The sequence below is a fragment of the Parasteatoda tepidariorum genome, chromosome 5, assembly GCF_043381705.1.
Source record: "Parasteatoda tepidariorum isolate YZ-2023 chromosome 5, CAS_Ptep_4.0, whole genome shotgun sequence".
NCBI lineage: Eukaryota > Metazoa > Arthropoda > Arachnida > Araneae > Theridiidae > Parasteatoda > Parasteatoda tepidariorum.
Genome location: NC_092208.1, coordinates 85103450 through 85112861, shown reverse-complemented (window position 1 = coordinate 85112861; position 9412 = coordinate 85103450). Strand labels below are relative to the sequence as shown.

Below are 9412 nucleotides of genomic sequence, written 5' to 3'. Positions count from 1 at the left end.
GTATATATATATATATATTCACCATAGTAGGCAGCAAAAGTAGTAAAAATATTTCCATCTCTGTCGTGAGGTTAGATAGAAAACTCACAATGCTCAGATGCTCATTAAATGCTGTATTCTCGCGCACCTCTGGAGTAGTAACTTAAATATCGTATATTATGTTATTGCTCAATTGCTCGAAAAAACCAATCTACTTCACCAATAATTAGTATGACAGTATGCGACACCACAGCATCGTTTATGTTTAAAATTTCTTCAGCCACTTTCGAAAGGATTAAAAGTAAATCGAAATAATTACCTTATAACTAAGTTTTTATTATTATAAGAATATAAAATAATTCTAAATTAATACTTAATGCATCGAAATGTCTGAGCTGACGTCACTTCCTTTACCGGTGCACTGGAAATCCATCAATGATATCAATCAGTTAAAAATACGATCAATAGGAGGACGGGATAGGAAAACGTGGGATTATTGGTTCTATTGATTGATTTCTATATATTGATTTCTATTGGGATAGGAATGCGTATCGACCTTTAGGAATAGTGCAAACGGAAATTGATTGAATGTTTGTGGAACATTGATCTAGTTATGCCTCTGACTTGCACATCTCTTTGACTAATATTTTAACACTACTTAAATTATTACCGGAGACAACTTAATAAAATGAAAAATAACTACTGTGATGCCAATAGATTGAAAAATACCCGAGTTTACTGTCCCATAAATATATATACAGAAGCTAAAGTTATTGTATTAAAAATAATTTTAAAAAACTTCAACAAACAGTTTTTATTGCAATGCTATTAAAATGGAGATTCAAAATAATACAAAGCAAATATAATGTAAACATAATAGCAATTTCTATCCACGATGAGCACGGAGTGTTTGTACATCTTCGGCATCGTTATTGTGAGCTCCGGCAGTGCTGAGAATTTTGTCACCCAATTCTTTTATCTCTGTAATTATAAACAATACAAATATTTTTTTGAAGATGAAATATCTACATATCAGTAATATAAATAATTATTGGTAATAAGTGAATAACTTTCAAATAATCATTTCAGTAAGCAAACCAAGCAAAAATTTCATAATAGGAAAAATTCGAATCAGGAAGTCATATTTTTATTTTACGCTTTCATAATTTATGAACTATCTTATTTGTCATCTGATTAGTTTTTCAAATAAAGCTGACCTATTGCACTCAGGGCTGAAAGTCAATATATATCAAGACGGAAAAGAGTAAAAACTGGTAACAAATAAATTTTGTTTTTTAATTTTTTTCGGGAATAATAAAAATCTATAACTACCAATTGCTTTTAAAAGATACAATTTTTATATTAAATAGTTTTTTCGTTGAGAAAAAATACGAAGGTGTCGCAACAATAAAATAGCGATTAATACTGATAAATCTCAACTAATGATTATTAGGAGGAAAAAAAGGCACAAAAAAATAAACAGTGACGTTATCCTCTTTAATGATAAAATCCCAATCACTTATAAGGCCACCTACCGGGGATGATAAACTCAATGCAACCCTTAATGATAAACTCACGAGGAATCTCCACATACAAAATATTATAAATAAAACCTATGCAGCATACAACTGCCTCAAACCTTTTCTTAATGCAAATACATCCCTCCCGATAGACCTAAAACGCTTGCTATATTTACAATGTCTAAAGCCTATCCTTATTTATGCATGCCCCGCTTGGGGTAATATAATTGACAATACCCAGATAAATAAACTTGAAATAGTTCAAAACAAAATATTGAGACGCATCACTGGTGCGCCTCGTTATCTACCAAATATTAACATTAAAAATGACTTAAAAATTGACCCAATCATGAATTTTATAAACAGATTAAATGCTAGTTTTTATAGCAAATCAAAAAAACAAAGATCCAGGGGGTTTTAACACCCTGCTAAATAAAGAACTAATTGTGGACATGAAGAACCACAACCCCATAACTGCATTCCTGCTCTCAGATTGCATATTATCTAAGTACTATAAATAGTGGTCCCCCTTTTTACATATATGGATGCTCGCAGAGAGGGGAATTGACCAGAAGGGTGATCCCCGACTCGCGAGTATGCCACCCCTAGCTTATACCTAACTTTTATATTGCCACTTTCTTCGCATCGTAACTTTATTTTATCCCCACATCTGCCATATCAGTATATAACTCCCCTGAAGGAATTGTATACCTCCCCACTATATTTTCGGTCCTTTCACTATTAGTATAAACTGATTTGTGACTACCGCCTCTGTGTTTTCGCTCGCCACTCTACCCATCTTTCCATTGTCAACATTACATGCGCCCACGGGCTCAAGCTCATATGAAGGAGTCAATTGTCCACTTCGCGGACAGGCACTCCGTAAGAAACACCAGTTCAAGTTCAAGTTTGAGAAAAAATACGATGAGCAACCCGGCACGAGAGGTCGAACACCGGGACGACCGGGTCATCGTTATAATGGAGGTACTCTCTAAATAATACGAACATCAAGTTATATAAATTATGATATTATGTAAATAATGTAAATATATGATATTCTTTCTATTTTCATTCCTACTAATTCTGTAAATAATTTTGTACATATTTTTCACTATCCATTGCTATTACATGCTATTGACTCAAGGGACCTTCCCAGTTAATTTCACTACAGATAACTAACCTTATGTTAGTAAATCTCCAATACCTCCCCCCCCCCCTGAACCTAAAGCCACTAGTCTCAGTTGCCCTAGGGTCAGAAATCCGATGAAGAAGTGAAATGCCCGCATTCGCGGGCAGGTACTTCGGCCAAATTCATATCCAAGTCCAAAGTCTGAGAAAAAATTAATTACAGTGAATTGTTTATTGATAAAAATCGATTTGCTCCTCCGAATATTATTTAATATTGAAATAGTTCTCCTACCACTATTTTCTCTTTTCCGTTTCGCTTTCAGGCCTGATTGCAGCATCAGGCAAAGAAAACGTATATTAGAGTTGGTCTTATGAATAGAAACTCTATTATTCTGGGAATTCTTCTAGAGAAATTATATCTCAACAGCTCGACGTAGTCTATAAGTTAATATAGAGCGTTGTTGCCATGAGATACAATACAGTTCTTTTGCATCTGAGATCATGTTGTGTTTTCGTGTTTAAAATTGAGTTCAATGTCTAGTAAGCATCAGTGGCTTTTTTAATACTATTGGTTGATATGAGTGTTCCAAGTTGTGATAGAAGTAATTGCAATACAGAAGTATTTGGCGCCTTTAGATGGTTTAGTATTTTGATTATACAACTTACATCTGGTATTTTGGGTCCTTTCGTCTTATTATATATTGAAAACTAACTGTCATTATGTTGGGAACGTTTGTGGGGATGCAGTCTTCCATCTGGAGTCAGTAATTTTTCTCTAAAATTGTTTTACTGCATGGATGTATCTATACTCCATTGCAAGTTAAGAAAAGATCATTACACTATAGCATTTAAGTAATCATCCGCGACTGCAAATAGTTCCGTTTTATTCCATTATCAAATTATACAAATATGCTTTCAAAACAATTTAAAAAATTTTAAAATTTAAACACGTTAGACAGAAGTTTAATTTAATTTAACCTTTCGCTATATATATCGCAGAATTATTAAGTTCGAAGTTGTTTCTCATGTAACAGAAGGGGTGTAACAGAGAGGACAATACTAAATGTCCCCTCAGTTACACAAAATTGATAGGTTGACCATTAAAAAGGAACTCTAGGATTGTAAACAAGTACTAATGCATCCTGATTTTTCACCAGTTTTTCCACTTTTAGAGCACACTTGCCATTATAAGCTGTGCCATTTTTATTTGATAGTGTGTTTAGTTTATAGTTAAATTTTTAAAAGTGAGTAATAAATTTGGGAAAAACAGCAGCAGAAAAAATCAGAGAATATAGAACTAGAATGTTCACAAAAAAAGAGAAGAAGTATTTGTTAGAAGAAAGATAATGAATATAAAACGAAAATTTATGATAACAGAAGTATTCTGGGGAAAAAAAACCTTAACAGAGAAATAGATAGGTTTAAAAGAAAAGAAGAAGACAAAGGAAAAATAAAAAGGCACTGATACAAGCAGTAGAAATTCAGGAAGCATATTCTCTTTATAATATTCCTTAGGCATTTGGGAAAGCTCTTAAGAAAGCCAACCGTGTATTACCTGCATTTCCAAGAAAACGTTGTACTGTCCTACGCATACTCTGTAACCTTACTACCAAAACAAAAGAAATAACCTAGCAACAAAGTTTCTGATGAAACAAAAAAAAAACTTGTAATGGATTCCTACTCATCAGATAAGCTTTCTTACCAGAGTGCATGATTGTCAGAGAAGATGGACAGAAAATCCACAAAGCCAAATGTGCACATTGATGGAAGCATATCAAGTATCACAGCAGATGCCTCCAAACATAAAAATTTGCAAATCTAAGTTTGCTGTACTGCGACCGATATATATTTTACGCGTAGGTAAAACACCATATAAAATGTGTATGTGCTATTCACGAAAATGTGAATTTACTATTAAAATCACAGTTGTTCGCCTAATAATTACTTAGAATTACTAAATATAGCGACTTCGACCATCGCTAAATTGACTTTATTTTATAACAGCCTTTGAAAAGCCGACCTAAATTTGACTTAACGGCTACCAATGTTCAACTCCGTAGCTTTGTAATTTATAACTCAATTCAAAAGACAAGGGAACTCCTCGATCAGTACCACGAGAGGTATTGATTTGGTTTGGGAACTTGGAGGACTTTTGGACCCGACATACTTAATATGCACCAGTCACCATTTAAAACACTGGGATTCTTTTGATGTTGCAATAGATAGTCTTGCAAGTGTAAAAAGTTCTAGGAGAAAATTGGGTCGTTAATTTTGTTTCGCAAATAACTGAAATTGAGAAAGAAATAAACGATGCACTTGTTTTTCTAAAACACGGTCAGGTAAAATATAAACTTTCAAATATAACTACAAAGATGTAGCACGGGTTTCAGTTATAGCAGTGCTGCCAACTCAAACTTTAAGTAACCGAAGAGTCACTTTTATCAGCGATATTTTCCTTTAACTCTTTGTCAAATTTGTAAGATCTCCCCTCTGTTACATTTCATGTCCTCTCTGTTACGATGCATTATTTGGACTTAGAAAAATGTGTTTGAAACTTTAAAGGTCTTATAATAGTTTATTTTACTTTAAAATAAGATAATTTTTTTAAAAAAAATTACAGATAATGTTTAGGATGGTCCAAATCACAGAATTTAGCATAAATAACAGTGCATGCCATAAATGTGGGATTTTATTTGACCCCTCTGTTACAAGAACTTTTAATTAACTTGCAATTTAATTATGAGGCCTTTTTATTATTTTTTGCCAATTAATTATTGCACCGTAAAGTAGCATATTCAATTAGAATTATTGTTTTAAAAAATATTTAATATATTTTACAGAATAAAATACTTTTGCGATTTCCCCTAGTTACGCTAAGTATTCAACTATATATATATTTTAAAACTATTGATTCGTCGTCGTTGTCTAATTTTTTTTTTTCTGAAACTCTGAACTTCAAGATTTAATACACCATAACGCTAATGTAGACTTAGAAAATTATTTCTCAACGGCCGTACAAGTTGGCAACAGTGAGTATCTAATAAATGTTCGTTCGAAATGTAACTACAGATATTTTTTATTTCGAACTGTGCAGTGGCGACTTTTTTAAAAAAAAATTAAACTATTATTGGAACACCCACAAATAAACTGTTAAGAAAAACTTTGACTAACAGTTTCATATTTTTTCCTCTGATTGTCGCTACTCAGTAAAGTTTTTATGAATCCCTTCTATCGAAGAGGTAAAGTAAGTCAAAGAGACAAAGAGGTTTTAGAGTTTTTATGTACTACTTTCTGCAGGAGCGTATTTGATCTTTTGACAAGGCTATTTATTAGCTATCAAGACAAGTGAGGCATGTGAGGTACCTGAGTATTTTTTAAGCAAACTAATGCGTTCTAAAAGTGAATTTGTTAAAAGTAACGTATCTCCTAATATTGAATATAAGTAAAAACTTCGGAAAACTTTATAAGGGAAATAGGGAAAACTTTAAAAACTTCGTTATTCGTTTAGAGCTTTTAAAACTTCGTTAAAATTCAAAAAGGAATTTAGTTGAATTAAACTTTATGTATTATTATTATAAACGAATTAGAAATTAATTATCAGATTAGCTTGCTTTAAGTAAAATGTTAAAAAATTAATCAAATTAAGATTCTTAATGAAATAAATAAGGTATCATTAAACTGATAATTTATTCGTCAAAATGCTTTTCGACAATTATACTTACGTCCTAATATTCCCAATTGTGGATCTGAAAAATCATTAATAAATCATAATATCATTTAATATATAATAAATAATATGTTCAAAAATTAAAAAATTAATATTTAGAATTTCTTACCAGCCATTGCGGAACCTACGATAAAAAGAAAATTACCGGTTACACAAGATAAGAAAAGGTTATTCTATATTTTAATTCAAAGTGTTTGTAATAAAATTCACCACGTATCTTAAAAGAATTCACATTAAGCATTTAATTAACTCCTTGCTGCCTGAAACATGTATGATTCAATAAAACATTACGAATAGGTACAAAATTTGCTGTTTAATTAAAATCGTTTTGCCTGGTCTCATTTTATAGATAATGATTTTAATTTCATGTTTTATTATTGAAACCTGTTTCTAAATCAAATAAACAAAAAAATACAAGGAGTTATTGATTATCTTCCCAGTAAAATACATGTTCTTAAGAGTGTTGAAACAAATTTTGTTATCTAACTTAAAACGGCTCAAGTAAAGTAAATAGCAAAAATTTTGTTTCTATATCGGTAAAGAGTATTTGATATTTATTTATATCCGTCGTTGAAAAGCCGATCCAATTTTTGAGTTTTCCTCCTCTTTTTAGTTTAAAAATTATTTCTGGTTTCCATATGAAGACAAATGGCAGTAATAGTAATTTCTGTAGCTGCAACTTTTGAAAAAGGCTTACATTAATATTACTGTCTTCTTGAGTTACCTAATTAGCGAATAGTTTCCTTCTGTGTAACATCTTGAAGAATAATGCTTAAAAAAATAGCATTTTGAATTAATCATCAACTGTTCAGCCAAAAGAAGACGATTCTAGTTTCATCAGTGTAAAAGGCAGTAATACTGTTAAAATCCTGCCTGTCCATAGGAAATTCGTATATGAATAAAGTAAATAGTATGGGTTTAAGGATACTTCCTTGAGCCTTTCCTTCGGCCCCTGGTCTGTTCCATTGACAAAGACGTTTCAATTGTAAAAGTTTCAGTCGATAGCATCATCTACCCGTTCAGATTTTATAGCGGTATAGATAAATCACGTTTTTTTTTTCAAACTGTACCCCCTGGATAACTGTGTTCGAATCCCAGAGATGGTTGGTCGAGACAAATTCGGCACCCGTCTCGTACAAAACACAGTGCTGACGTAAAATATCCTCAGTGGTGGACGAATCATGGGTTAGAGTTCCCTTGCCATCGGTTAACCGCTGGAAGTTTTCATATTTTTCCTCTCCATTTAACGCAAATGAGGGTTAGTTCCATCAAAAAGTTCTCTATGAAGGTAGATTTCTCTCACTACTTGATCCAGGAGTTCCCTTGCCTTCTGGATTGGGTTCAAAATTACAATGCTACGGAGTTGAAGATTAGTAGTCGTAAACCCAAAAATTGGATCGTCTGCTCAACCTAAGTTATTAAAAAAATTTTACCTCCAGGGGGCGGTATCCAAAAAAAAATTTTTGAGCTGTAAATTTCAGAATAATTTTCTTCGAGAGTGCTGATTTAATTTACACCAGGTCTTGAAGGAGATATAACTTCTGTGTGATTGTTAGTGAAAAATAAACTGGATGTTAATATATTACTTTTCAAATATTATCTGTTAATGCGGGAATATTGGTAATTTTCGAAAGTAAAAAAATTTATCTAGTTGTTGTTTACAATACGAAATTCAATAATTTTTTATAACTAAGTACATTATCCATTTCACGAATTCAGTTTTTTTACTGATTAAATTTATCGTTAATGCATTTTACGATTGCAGTGTAATACTAGATATAAACTTTAAAAGAATGAACTTACCTAATATTGCCAAAATGGCAAATACAACAAGGACAATGCACAGGTTAGAATTCATCTTGCAAATATCGTTACTATTGGAACGAGTGTATTTTTTTTTGAGTAAAAGCCTGCTTATTTATACTGAAACTTTTGAAAGAAGAAGAATAAAACCTAATTGATTTTTGTACGTTAATTATTCTAATATTCTTTTATTATGTTTGCGTATTTATTTATTGTCAGCTGTAAAAAAAATACGCTATGATTCAACATCGAAGCTAAATCCATAAAACTCTTAATCTACTATTTTATATTTGTAAAAAGTTTTTTAGACTTTATGTTGGTATTAATATCACGCAATGTTCAATCGAAAACATGTCATTAAATCTAGAACAATTCTGTGACAGTAGGAATTTATTCATTTTTTTATTACAATATAAGAAATAATTAAACATTTAGACGTTTCTGGGAAATAGAATTTTTATGTTTGCTTTTATCTACAATATCTTATTCATATGAAATAAATCTTAAATATAGGATTTGTTATTTGTTAAAACTTTATTTCCTTTCTTTTTCAAAACGTAAAACTAATTTGAAGTTTGGGCTTCAGATTAAAGAATTAAAAAAACTTAAATGAAGAAACTATACGATAGTTAAGCAAAACTATAATGTATTTTTAATTATAAATCCATATCATTATTATAATTATTTTATTATAATTCAATATAATTATAATAGTTATTTTATTATAATTCAAAATTCAATTTCATATATTTTCTTCAATGTACGGTGAAATCGGATGGTAGTATATTTTATAAGGCACTTTTTTTTCCAAAACAATACTCATTTTCAAGAGATAGCATATATTGTTTAAAACTTGGTAACCAACCCTCATACTCTTGGATTGTTCCGCAACAGCATATTTTTTCCTGTCCTCGACGTTATGCCCCAGATAATAAGGGTATTGTTGTGAATATAAGGGTATTGCCGCAATAGTAGGGTATTTAGTACAATAAGGTGTAATAAGTAGGGTATAATAAGAGTATTTAGCAACAATGTAACGACATTAAATTCTTTGACACTCTTTTTAATAAAGGGTAACAATAAGAGTATCGATTGGTAGCAGTTTTTCTTCTTAATTCCTTACTTTTCCGAATATATATATATATATATATATAAGTTCAAAATGAAGAATAAAACAAAGAAAAATTATAGACATATGAAAAAAAAGGGGAGGGGGAATAATAAGTAAAAAAATAACAAACAACAGTTTATATAT

At 31.0% G+C, this 9412-nt stretch overlaps 1 long non-coding RNA gene across 1 annotated transcript; it reads right to left on the bottom strand.

Moving 5' to 3' along the window:
* Positions 1–778: 778 nt before the first annotated feature.
* On the bottom strand, positions 779–8299 carry LOC107436669 (uncharacterized). Its single transcript, XR_001583128.3, has 4 exons — positions 8158–8299; positions 6464–6478; positions 6350–6373; positions 779–960 (listed from the first exon to the last, which is right to left on the bottom strand). It is a non-coding gene; the product is annotated as an uncharacterized lncRNA (long non-coding RNA).
* Positions 8300–9412: the final 1113 nt, after the last annotated feature.